Source organism: Myxine glutinosa, unplaced genomic scaffold (genome assembly GCF_964187855.1).
Source record: "Myxine glutinosa unplaced genomic scaffold, kmMyxGlut1.1 SCAFFOLD_1294, whole genome shotgun sequence".
Lineage (NCBI taxonomy): Eukaryota > Metazoa > Chordata > Myxini > Myxiniformes > Myxinidae > Myxine > Myxine glutinosa.
In genome coordinates this window covers 1-13,211 of record NW_027617389.1, presented here as the reverse complement: position 1 = coordinate 13,211, position 13,211 = coordinate 1, and the positions used below count along the sequence as shown (strand labels likewise).

Below are 13,211 nucleotides of genomic sequence, written 5' to 3'. Positions count from 1 at the left end.
TTGTGTTGGTGCAGGAAACCACTTTTGCACTTGTATTAGTGTGGAAAAACCACTTTTTGCACATGTGTTAGTGTTGAAAAACCACTTTTCGCACTTGTGTTAGTGTTGAAAAACCACTTTTCGCACTTGTGTTGGTGCAGGAAACCACTTTTGCACTTGTATTAGTGTGGAAAAAACACTTTTCGCACTTGTGTTAGTGTTGAAAAACCACTTTTCGCACTTGTGTTAGTGTTGAAAAACCACTTTTCGCACTTGTGTTGGTGCAGGAAACCACTTTTGCACTTGTATTAGTGTGGAATAAACACTTTTTGCACTTGTGATAGTGTTGAAAAACCACTTTTCGCACTTGTGTTAGTGTTGAAAAACCACTTTTTGCACTTGTGTTGGTGCAGGAAACCACTTTTGCACTTGTATTAGTGTGGAAAAACCACTTTTCGCACTTGTGTTAGTGTTGAAAAACCACTTTTCGCACTTGTGTTAGTGTTGAAAACCACTTTTCGCACTTGTGTTGGTGCAGGAAACCACTTTTGCACTTGTATTAGTGTGGAAAAAACACTTTTTTGCACTTGTGAGTAGTGTAATAATGTTGCTTCTGGGACACCTCCGTTTAACATGGGAAATCCCTATCTAATGTCATTTACCCCCTTGTCTTTTTCAAAAATCATAAACACCTCTATTTCTCCCACCCTCATCTTTATGAACCTTTTGTCTGTAGTACCTATCCTTAATGTTGTTCATTAGACCACTCAAACACTACAAATATTTGTTTTCTCTTATAGACCTATCATCCTTCTTCTACATATCATCTGGCAGATTAATCTTTGACCCATTCACTTCCATATTAATTCTTTCCCTCCCTCATTGACCCTAAACACCTATATTTCTCTCACCCTTTTCTTTACGAACCTTCTAACCTTTTGACATGCTATCCTTATTCATTAGACCACTTAAACACCTGTGATCCTTCTGACCTTATGGACCTTTTAACCTTTTACTCTTAATATCATCTGGTGAATATAACCCACTCAAACAACGACCCTACAAATATTTGTTTATGCGTGGGAAATAATTTAATTCTCCTACAACTCTCCTCACCGTCTCATCCAACTCACCGGTATTTAAATTAATTCTCTTATTTGTTTTGTGAACTTTTTTACCAGTTGCCTTTTCAATTATACTTATTTGATATTTTTTACATTCATTTTGTTTTCCATTTATATACCACTCGAACCTTTTCTAATTAATAGCTCACTGTTGAGAAATGACGTTGTTTCACTTGGATAACTTCCAAGGAATTCTCTTTGTCTTGTTTCCTGTTTTTCACAAACACACGCCCTCAGTTTCCAAAAGCTGACAAGCACTTCAGTTCCCCGAAATACATTTTGTTCATTATAAAAAGAGAGGTCTCCGAATGGGACATTTAAACATTGTGAACGAAGATGAGCTTGTCTTATTCCAGTCTTTCCTCTGATGAAGAATACTCGCCAGGACATTGGTAAGTTCATTTGGTATTAAACACTGTTAATGAGAGCTTTGTATGTGATTAATTATACAACTAATAATTTATTTTTCCTATTCATTGCAGCAATTCAAATATTGTAAATATCCTGGCAGAATTTCAAGTTGTTTCTCAAGAGTTCCACAACGAACTGAATACGGGTTTGAATAACCTACCTCCGAGATGGTGGGCTCAGAATGAATTCAATGTTTCACCGTTCTTAGAAAATTCACGTGAAAGGTATGATAGAAAATAAAAAACGAGAGGTGTGTGCATGTGTGTGTGCATGTGTGTGTGTGTATGTGTATGTGTGTGCATGTGTGTCTGTGATTAAAATAGAGAGATCGAATTGTGAGGAACAGAAATGAAAAAATGAGATTGTGTGTGTGTGTGTGTGTGTGTGTATGTGTGTGTGTGTATGTGTGTGTTCTTGTGTGTATGTATCTATGCATGTGTGTGTGTGTGTATGTGTGTGTGTATGTATCTGTGAATGTGTGTGTGTGTGCGTGTGTGTGATGTTTTGTCAAGCTTACTTCAGCATAGTAATTTCTCCTTATTTTGTTTGCAGCCTCGAAGACCAAAGCTTGGAGTGGGACGATTTTGGACTCCATAGGAATGGTTATTTCCTGTCATCCTGTGATATCCTTAATTTTCATCTCGACGATCTGGACGCTAAGCTGGATTTTTTCGAGGTAAGCATGTGTGTACGTGTGTGTGGTTCACCGTTTATAATAGGTACACCATATCCCTGCGCATCGTAAGAGGTGATTCAGGGTTGGTGTCAGGAAGGGCATCCGACCCTATATTAATAATAATAATAATAATACATTTATTTTGTATAGCGCTTTTCAAGACGCTTTGACATGGAACATAAATATGAAATAAATATCTCTCCCCTCTTGTCTTTAATAGAAAGAGATTCAAAACCTGAAGACATCTGCTGAACCAACCTTTGACTTGTGCTGGGAAGAAATTGATGACTTATGCTGGGGAGAAGTTGAATGTATACCTCAAGAAAAATGTTTTAATAATATAAAGATTTTAATGTTTTCAATATTTATATATATTTGTTTTGTTTACAATTATTTAATTCTTAATTACAAAAAGAGAATAAAGGAGGGAACGGGGAGGTGCACCCCTGCCAAAGACCCTTCACCCCCCTCATCCCACCCCTCCCCTCCCCTTGTGTGTGTGGGGAAGGTGGGGGTGGGATGAGGGGGGTGAAGGGTCAAGGGTGGGGGTGCACGGAGGGTGGGGGATGATGGGTGTGGTCTGTGTGGGCGGGGTCTGTGTGGGCGGGGTCTGTGTGGGCGGGGTCTGTGTGGGCGGGGTCTGTGTGGGCGGGGTCGGTGTGGGCGTGGCTTATGATTTTTTATTTATTTAATTTTTTTTTATTATTACCACGAATTAAATTAGCTAATATGGGTGGGGTGAATAGAAATGTTGTTTAATGAATTATTAGCTTTGTTTTTTGTAATTCTTGCGAGTAAAATGAACCCAAGATTTCTTCTCGATTTATATCATTTAATTTGTAAGTCCAAGGGTTTGTAGCCATTACATCAACGATTATAAATAATTCATTAGTCCATTTTTGTGTATAACCTTTCTCAAAATGGCTTTTCCATTTGTATATCCTTACAATATCACCAACTTTAAACTTGGGCTTTCTCAAATTAATCTCCTTTTCATATTCTAATTTTGTAAATGTTTCTGATGGTTTTGATTGTGTTGATGAATGAACTGTATTATTGTAATTATCTACAATATCCTGAATTAAATACACCCATTTTTGAGAACCGAGTTGTGTGAATTTTTTATATAATTTCTCTTTTAAAGTACGATTAAAACGCTCAATAACAACTGCCTTTCCTTCATTAAAGGTGCTGTATAATTTAATACCCTTCCCCTTAAGAAATTTCATGAATATTTTGTTATAGAACTCTGTTCCCTCATCAGTCCATAACTTCTTTGGTTTCCTTTTATCCCGATCAAATATTAGCTTAAAGGCTAACATTAAAGTATCACCCCTTTTATTTTTTAAAGGGACAACCCAGGCAAATCTACTCCTCAAATCAATAACGGTTAAAGCATACCTGTATCCCCTGTCATTATTCAATTCAATTAAATCAGCGGACCATATGTGGTCAGTGTATTTAGAATAAACCTTCCTTCTTTTAAACTTTGTGATTATAGGTTTGTGTAATTCTTCAGCCAAAAGCTCCTCAGTCTTGATGGCATCATTAGAGCCTAATAGTTTTTTGAGGAATAACCAAGACCAAGTTTCAATTTAGCATTTATCAAATTTCTCACAATAAACCTATCAACTTTCTCTCTCAACGTTGGATTTTGTATCAAAGACAAATTATACAACATTTCGCTGTCGGCTTTATGTTTTTCAGTCAACGTAGTGGTTTTCCCATAAGCAATATCATGCTTCATACACACTTCGTCAACCCTATTTGTAGGTTTAGACCAAGGTTTAGGATTGTCAGCCTCATCTAATCTTTTATCCAAGTTTGTTCCTGGACCACAGAAAGAATACCCTGGAAGGTGTAATTCCCCTGGAATTCCAGTTGTTGTAAATTTACTTCCTGACAGAAACTTTTGTATGTCTCCTCCTCTTTTAGGAGAGATGAATTGGCACTTTTTAGAGCCACATACTTGACATATTCCTTTTTGATAAACTCTATTATTTTTAGCTTTAACATAAGAGATATTTTTAGATTTAGTTTTCTTTTTACATTTGAGACAATAACTCATATTTATTTATCAGAAAAATTCCGACAGAGTATCAAAACCTTTTTGGTTTTCAACATATACATTTCAATCTTTATTTTTAAAACATAAAGAATCCTAAGGAATGCCTTCACTCTCTCCTCCATTTATTTACAAATAAAAACTAACTAAAGTCAATGACACCAACATCATCAATCACATAATCTTTTCCTTCTTCTTCTTCTTCTTCACCACTTTCTCGTTTAAATCTCTGAAATTGAAGACATTGACGTTCTTATTTTTGAAACTATTATCTTCATAAGAGTTGTTAATTCTTTAATTTCCTCTTCGGTGCGTTGAGATTGATTTATTTGCTTTAATACACTCAATCTTTTATGAATCTCAATGATTTCCCTCTCTCTTTGCTCCCTCTCCTCCTCCTCCATTTTCTCCCTCTCCTCCTTCTCCTTTTTCTCCCTTTTCTCCCTTTCCTCCTTCTCCCTTTTCTCCCTTTCCTCCTTCTCCTTTTTCTCCCTCTCCTCCTTCTCCTCCTTTTTCTCCCTCTCCTCCTTCTCCTTTTTCTCTCTTTCCTCCTTCTCTTCTTCAACTCCTTCCTCATCCCTTGCTACCCTTGAGTTTGAACCCCAAAGAATATTATACATATACTCATCTGGATTTTGAGATATTCTTGTATCTATAATTATTTTTCTCATAATAGGATACCAATAAGATTTGTTGACGATTTCTAAAAGAGTTTTATATTTCATAACTTTGAGAAGTTCATTTTTATTTAATATTTTAAACAAGTCTCTATTTGTGGGTTTAACAATATCAGTATAAGGCCAGTTTTTAATGACAAAATTCCCATGTATATGCTCCAAATCATAAGGTATGTAATACCGAGCACCCTTTTCTTGTAGGTATCCTTGAATACAAAAATTATAATTCTCTTGTAGTCTTCTTCCTGCCATTTATGTATCAGAAATATATGTGAGATTAATATTATGACAGGTAATACCACCCCATCTTCCCACTACCAAATCGGTTTGTATTCCTCGGCTTTCTATCCTTATCTCATTACCTTCCTTCTTTGTCATGCGAACCATCGCTATACTATCATATATTTTTCTTTTCTTAAAATCACGTATTTGTTGTTTACTAATTGTACTTCCACATAAATCCTTATCCTCACCAAGTGGATAATATTCTTCTTTACGAGACTGATTTAAATCATGTAGGTCTTCTATGTTTATTGAAAAAGACCAATTATACCCTAAATCAGGCATATCATACCCCCATTTATTAATTCGCATATTAACTAAATGTCCTTCTTTATAAAATTCAATTGTAAGCAGGTAGTTAAATTCAATGAGGAAAGGTGTATGGTCAGTATAACCAGGTGTTGTGGTTGTAAATTTTACTTCTTTCACAAAACGTGCTGTTTTCTTTAAAAATATATATTGTGATAAATCACTTAATCTAATTAAGTCATTCGCATCTGTAGGGTTTGGATAATTGATTAATTTATAAGTATTCTTCATATTAATATTTTTACTTACACTATATTTTTGTCGTTCAGCCTGTGCCTTTGTATAATAATTTGATAAATCAATATCCTGAGAGGATTTTCCAAAGATAGAACCATCTTTTCCAACATAAGTCATTTATATTAGATTAAAAATGATATCATAAAAATTTTCATTATTGTTGAGTTGAAATAATACATATAAACATAATTGACCACAACATTTAGAATTAATTTCTTGAACTTGAAATGTTTGATAAACACCATTCTGTAAGAATTGTATTACTTCAACAGGTGGTGGCATACCATAACTATCAAAATAATATTTATCCTGACTATTATGAATACAAACCCAATGAGAACCATTCTGTGTGTCTAAATTCATAATAATATTCTTTGTATTCTTATTTATATGTATTAATTCATCTCTCATACAAATAACCACATTATCAATTTTTAGTGTTTTACAATACTTAGCTAGTTCTATATTTGACGTTGTATTCTTTCCAAATTGTTTAAACCATTTATCCATTTATTTATGAGAAAGATACAATCCATTACCCCGTTTAGTTAGTTTAACACCCGCTTGAGCGATAGAGGAAAGCATATCTCCAACCAACAATCTAGCTTTATCAGGTAGACTTTCAAGTTTTTGAGCAAAATCTACAATTACACCACTTCCACTAATTTGTTTCTCCAACTCCTTGTTATGTCTTTCCAATTCTTTTTGAGCTTTTAGTTGTGCCTTCCTTTCGTTAGCAGTTTTTACCGCTGCTGAAATACCACCAGTCAATGCTCCCGCCGCACTTAAACCAGCAAATAAAGGAATTAGAAACGGGAGAAATCCTCCTCTTGACTCGTCTATTGAATATTTCTTTAACATAGGTTTCGTCATTTTAATTTTAAGTGATCCAACATCATTTAGTGTTTTTACTTGTGTGTGTGTGAGTAAAACATCAATTCTTACAGCTCCTTTTCTTTGAATTGTATTAACATTAATAATACAAGGCTTTTGATTTTGAATACAAGATGTTAATTTATTAAGATTGATTTGATTAACATATACCCCAACCATTTATTTATGAGAAAAAACCTATGTGATATTAATCATAACACCATTATCTGTATTAATCTGTAATTCTGTTTCCTCCAAAAGCAAACAATATGCATTAACCTCTTCACTCTCCCCTCTTTCAATGTATAGAGAAGTATCCACTCGATTAGACTTTATAGTTTCCTTTTGAGAACTCAGGTCAATTGTGTAGATTGTATAAAGTTTTTGAAACGCAACCATATCCAAAATAGGATCATTATTACCATTACTTTCACACACCTTTTGGTAGGACTTGTAGGCTTCCGCATAATCATTTTTTTCCCAATCAATTTCCAATCTATCTCGCGGATAAAATGTGCCATCAAGAGAAACCCGAAGTTGTTTCACCTTAGCATTATCACTCAGCGCATTATTCTTATTAGTACCGTCCTCTCCATCTGGTTTTTTAAAAATGAGCCAGAGGTATCGTGGCTTTCCTTGAAGAACACCCAAATTCCAAGTGTAGGTAGTGTGTTCCAGTTTAACGTGTTGACATCTTCTTTTAAGGTATGATACATTTAGCGGTTTCTTTGAGTTAAGTCTTCTATTTAACATCTCTTCCGTTTTAAGATTAGGAGTATATTCACTGATATACCAACACAAATCATTAATAACAAATTTATTATTTTCTCCAAAAGCATTTTCAACCCCAAAAAGCAATCTATTTACATTATCATTCCTTTGTAGTTGAAATCTAATTTTAAGCCCATACAAAACTTTATCATAATCACAAAATCCAAATATACCTTTCAGAGGTACTGCTACGGTAAAACTATTCTCAGCTTTTGCGTCATCATTATACATTGACTTCCTTTGACTATAACCAGGGTCTGCGTTTGTACCCGTTGACATATCAGGAATAAAACCTTCAACAGCTCCCTTACCCATTCTATCACTAAACGAATATAGTGTAAATTTCATCATTTCAGATGTAGCAGAGACATAATCAACCGCTTCAACCTCTTGTGTTCCAATATACAGGCGGACACTGTCAAACATTTTCCAGAAGAAATCATTTACGAGTGTAGCATTAGTATTATTCGCAGCCTTAGTGAATTTAAATTTACACAGCAAGAAACTATCAGCTAGATTCAAGTAAGTTTGTTGATTATTTATTTCAAAACTTTTTGTTCCGTTTGAATTCCAGTCTGTTCCTGTTATAGCATTTACCTTAAAATAGTCTTCCTTTTTAGTGGAGTTTGAAATGATAATCGTATCATCCAAATCATAGATACTATCAATCGCTTCCATACTTGTATTTATATAGCATTAAAATTGTTGAAACCCTGACCCAAGTATTTTAATGATTTTTTGTCGTTCTTGTGAAGATAGTTGAGTTTTACCTTTTTTTATTTCTTTGATTGCTTGTAATTTATGAGACTCCTTTTGAGCATCTTTTATACTCTTTATAGCACCCGCAACGGAGCCCACGGCAGAAGCAGTTGAATCAATTAGGTCTTTATGTTTAAGGATGGTTGAACCAATACCCATTAGAGTATCAATTATCCCATCTCCTTTATTTCGAAATTGATGACCTACACCTCGTTGTCTCTTAGGTTTATAGTATCCTCTACCCACATACCTTGTATAGTCTGGTGAAAGGAACATGCCCTCCCCTGTAATTATTTTATATTTTCCCAACTCGTGTTTTCTCACAATAACCATTATTTATTTATTGAAAAACTTCACGTAGGTGAATTCTGATGGATATAATTTCATCATTAAAGGATATCATACGATTATCTTGGTCGGTTATCCTAAAACTTACTCTGTATATGGTTTTTCCTGACACAGGTAAATAGACAAGATTTTTTGGTTCCATATTAAATTTATAACCAATCGGGGTTGAGTATGCACTGAATGAAAATATTGTATTTGTTCTTATTCCATCGTTATAAGCACCATCAATCAAATCACAATGAATTAATACTGAATTTATACCGGAGGATATTTGGATAACATTATCACTGTAAAACGTCCCGTTAGTTTCAATCTTTTTTGAAGAGAAACCCAATAGCTCTCTAAACGAATTTTCAATCGTGAAATCAACTTTATAATTATTTTTAAGTTTAATAGTTGATTTTGAAGTGTGTGTTTGAATATCTATTACAATATTTTTTGGTTCATCACCTTTTTCTTTCATAAGGCGAGAGACTTCTGAAGATATTTGAGAAATCTCGTAAGCTCCAGGTGAAACGGTTATAGTTTTATATCCACTTCCTGGATTATAACTAAACTTGTTGTTTTTCTCTGTGATATTAAAAAGGGTATTGTAAGTTTCCATTGACAACAAAGATGCCTCATATGAGGTAAGGGGGTCAAGTTGTAGTGGGTAAGGGAATGAAGCTGTGTAATCGCTCGTTGTGAAATTAAAACTAAGAATTGTGCTTCTCATCTTATTTAATATCTAATAAAATATCTTTGTATTGACATTTATTAATTATTTTCATGTTCATCAACTGATCTAAAATGGCTGAGGATTCATTAAAACAATTGTTGTTTCCAGCCTTCTTACTACCTAACAACAATAATAGCCTATTAACTAATTGTGATGGGTCATTTGGAAGAAAACTAACACCCGAACCAAGCTTACTTAAAGCATCAATAATATGTTTCTCCTTCTCATTCTTCTTACTTTTACCAGCAACAGAAACTCCATAATCAAGTGCATTTAGCAACTCAATATATACCCTATCTTCCTCTCTTTCCATATCAAGTGGTTCCTCAAAATATTTTGAACCGCTGAATCCGGGGTTTGTTAGAAGAAACATTAATCTTGGAGTTAATTTAACATTTGGTTGAGTAGAACTCAAGAACATCAATTCATCATTAAATATCAATACCTTTTCTTCCACAAGATGAAACACTGCTGGTTCTTCTGTTGGAATGAGACCTGCTCTGGTTTTTGAACCCGCCGAATATTCATTGTTTTGAAGAGCTTCCACAACATAATTAGGGGGTTGATTTACCTCCTCAAGTTTCCGAAATAATCCCTCGTCATCATATTCTAATTCACCAAGTTCTTGTTTTGTTATCTGACTAAAATCTTTGAGCATTTGAAGTTTTTTCGGAGTAAATTCTACCGTGGGAACTGTAGGTGAGTGTTGAGTTTTCAAAAGTGGTTTAAAGAATTTCTCTTGTTTTCTTTCAAAGGCTTCTTCACCAGTTAGTTTCTGTCTCCGTTTCTTCTTTATCTCTTCCTGTTGTTTAACAACTTTTGAAACTAATTGTTGATGTTCCTTAAACTTTCTTTCTCTTTCTTCGGTATTCATTTTCTGTATTTATTTATTGAAAAATATCATTTAGTATCTCATCTTGTTTCACAACAATATATTTATATTTTCCAATCGTGTGTTTCATATAATTTTCAAATTCTTTTTTACTACATAACGTAGAGCAATTATCTCTCCAAAAATTATTTACATCTATTGAATTTAACTTAAATAAAATAAAAGTATTGGCATTGTTTCTTATTGAGCGTCGAGGGAGTTGAAAATATGATTGACTAAGATATATACAATTACAAGAAGAATGTCTCCCTCTTGTATAGTAGCTATCCATTACTGTTTGGTTTCTCTCATTAACACAATCATCAAAGATGACGAGGTTCTTTTTTGATTTATCTAAATCTTGAGGTGAAGGTATATCATCCGTATTATCACTGAGAATACAAGTTATGGGTTTCGATTTTGATTTCTGTGTATCACAAAATAATTGTATTATATCTTCAATATTATAATCATTCAGTTTGTTTTGAAGTTTAAATAAACCGATAATGTCTTCCTTTTTAAGACCTGCATTAAAACCCTGTGAGAGTAGTTGATACTCGGGTTGAAAACTTGACTTTGTAAAAATTATTAAATTATCATAATCTAAAAAATTAGGACCAAGGAGCATCTTTAAAAGTAAACAGGTTTTCCCACATCCGCTTGAACCAACTATTAGACATCTCAATGAATTTGGAATGTTTTTATGGTTATTAAATTTTATCTTATTTTCCCAAACGGGTAAAAAATCATTCATTTATATATTTGGAAAACAAGTCATCCAACTTTTTTTGAGCTATTTTAGAAACTCTATATTTTATCCTGAGTTCTGGTTTAATTTCAAAATAATTCATTATTTTATTTATGTAGTATCTTGTATTAACATTTCCATTAAAATTATTTTGAATAATAAATATCATTAAACCCTTATACATTTCCTCAATACAAAGAGTCTCTTTCCTTGTAAGAAATGGTGTATTATCACCATAATGCTTAACATTCATCTCTCTTATTAATCTTGTAAAGTAATTCATTTTTGGTTCTAATTTAAAAGAGTTATATGTTTTTTTATATTTCTTATTATCATTAATTAGAATATAATCACAGAATAAACATTGTTTATATGAATCCTCATCATTAAGCCCCACTCTATCACAAGCCGGACAATTCTCTAATTTATCATATGGAGAGTCTGGAAATTCTAAATATCCTACAGAACTTATCATATTTATGTGGTAAATTTTTACTTAAACTAAACGCAAGTTTATTCATTAATAAATACAATGTTTCAAAGCACAAAAGACAAATTTCAATCAATCTCTACTTCGGTGGAAGATATAGAAAAATATGTCAAAGATGTTAAATTGAACAAAGATAAATATGGAAATTTTTGGGTAAAACCAGTTATGGAAAATAACATGAGCCCCTCTATTTCATTTAAAGGAAGAGCTCTAACTATACCTGGAAAGACATCCATTAAAGTAAATCTAACAAAAGTTTCTCCTCTACTCCTGGCAATTTATTCAAAGCTTGAAAAAGTGATTGACCACGATACTTTGAAAAAGAATGATAAGACCATTAATAATTCTAGAGGAGACATTTGTATTTTCTTTAATAATCCAAAGGGTGTAGATCTAAGTAAAATGAATGATGTTAATATTTCTGGTGAAATGTCATTTCGTTCTATGATAGTTAGAGATTATTTAAAGATAACTTTTGATATAAAAATTGTAGAGATTGAATCTGTTAATGAAAGAAAGTATATAGATATTGATGGGAATATTTTTCTTGCTAATTAAATATGAGTCAATACAGCAGTGAAGATTTTACTATTTCATTGAACTCGGACGATAGTGATGATAGTATTTCATTGAACTTGGACGATGGTGATGATAGTATTTCATTGAACACAGATGATAGTTATGATACTAATAGTTTGTGCTCAAATGATAGTTATGAGAGTAGCTTTATTAATGACTCTGAGTATGATTCTGAGTATTCATGTGATAGTTATGACTTAGATGATTCTGAGTGAAAAAGTGTTTTAGTTTAAGCACAGTGATATATATAAAACGGAGCTGTAAAGCTCAAAAGTGTTTTATTTTAAGCACAGTGATATATATAAAACACCACGTTTTCTCACGCTATAAATATGGTTTATTGTGATACTTGCGAGAAGGAAGTAAAATATTATAAACAACATATTCTCACCGCAAAACATACATACAACATTTTAAACAAACTTTCCCCTCTTCCACCTGAAACAAAACACTGTTCTACATGTAATAAAAATATCCTCAAGAAAGGCTTCAAAATACATCTTAAAACAAATCTACATTTATCAAATTTTATCACAACTAAAAACTCTGATGGAGCATTCAAAGGACATATTAAAATAAGAGTCTTTAACTTCAAACCTCCTGAACCAGAGTCTATAGTTGATGCTGTAGAAATAGTTAAACCTGCTGTTCAAACGTTGATTGAAAAAACACTAAAGGAAATGAAACCACTTAAATTTTATATGGGAGTAAAATTAGAAATGACAAAGGATGAAGGAGTTATAGATGCACCATACATGAGAACTGAGCCACACTTTATATCTTCATATCAAGATTTTAAAACATCAGGAGTCTATGATGAACTTATTAAACAAGAGCAAGATGTGGATAATTCAATCGTAGGAAGTGGATTCAATATAGGAAAAATTATTTACATAGACATTCATATTCTTAAATCAGATCCTCTAAAAGCTTCTTCTTACATTGATTTACCCAGTGTTATCAAAAATAGAAAAGCAGTTATCAATATCAAAAATAAAGACAATAAATGTTTTCTCTGGTCTATTTTAGCACACTTACATCCTCCACATTTTCATGATGAAAGAGTATCTCATTATAAAAAATATGAGAATACATTAAATACGAAAGATCTAAAGTTTCCGATGACTTTAAATGATATTCCTAAATTTGAAAAGATGAATAATTTATCAGTTAATGTTTATGGTCTAACAGAAACAAACAACATTCAGGTTTTAAAGCTTTCTGACAATTGTAAACAAACTCATATTAATCTTCTATATTTTAATTCAGACGAAAATTCACATTATACATACAT

The 13,211-nt window shown here is 32.8% G+C and overlaps 1 long non-coding RNA gene across 1 annotated transcript; it reads left to right on the top strand.

Annotated features, from left to right (window-relative positions):
• The first annotated feature begins 1,447 nt into the window (after positions 1-1,447).
• LOC144889164 (uncharacterized) lies at positions 1,448-2,621 on the top strand. Its single transcript, XR_013621626.1, has 4 exons — positions 1,448-1,495; positions 1,586-1,738; positions 2,067-2,190; positions 2,411-2,621. It is a non-coding gene; the product is annotated as an uncharacterized LOC144889164 (long non-coding RNA).
• The last annotated feature ends 10,590 nt before the right edge of the window (positions 2,622-13,211 follow it).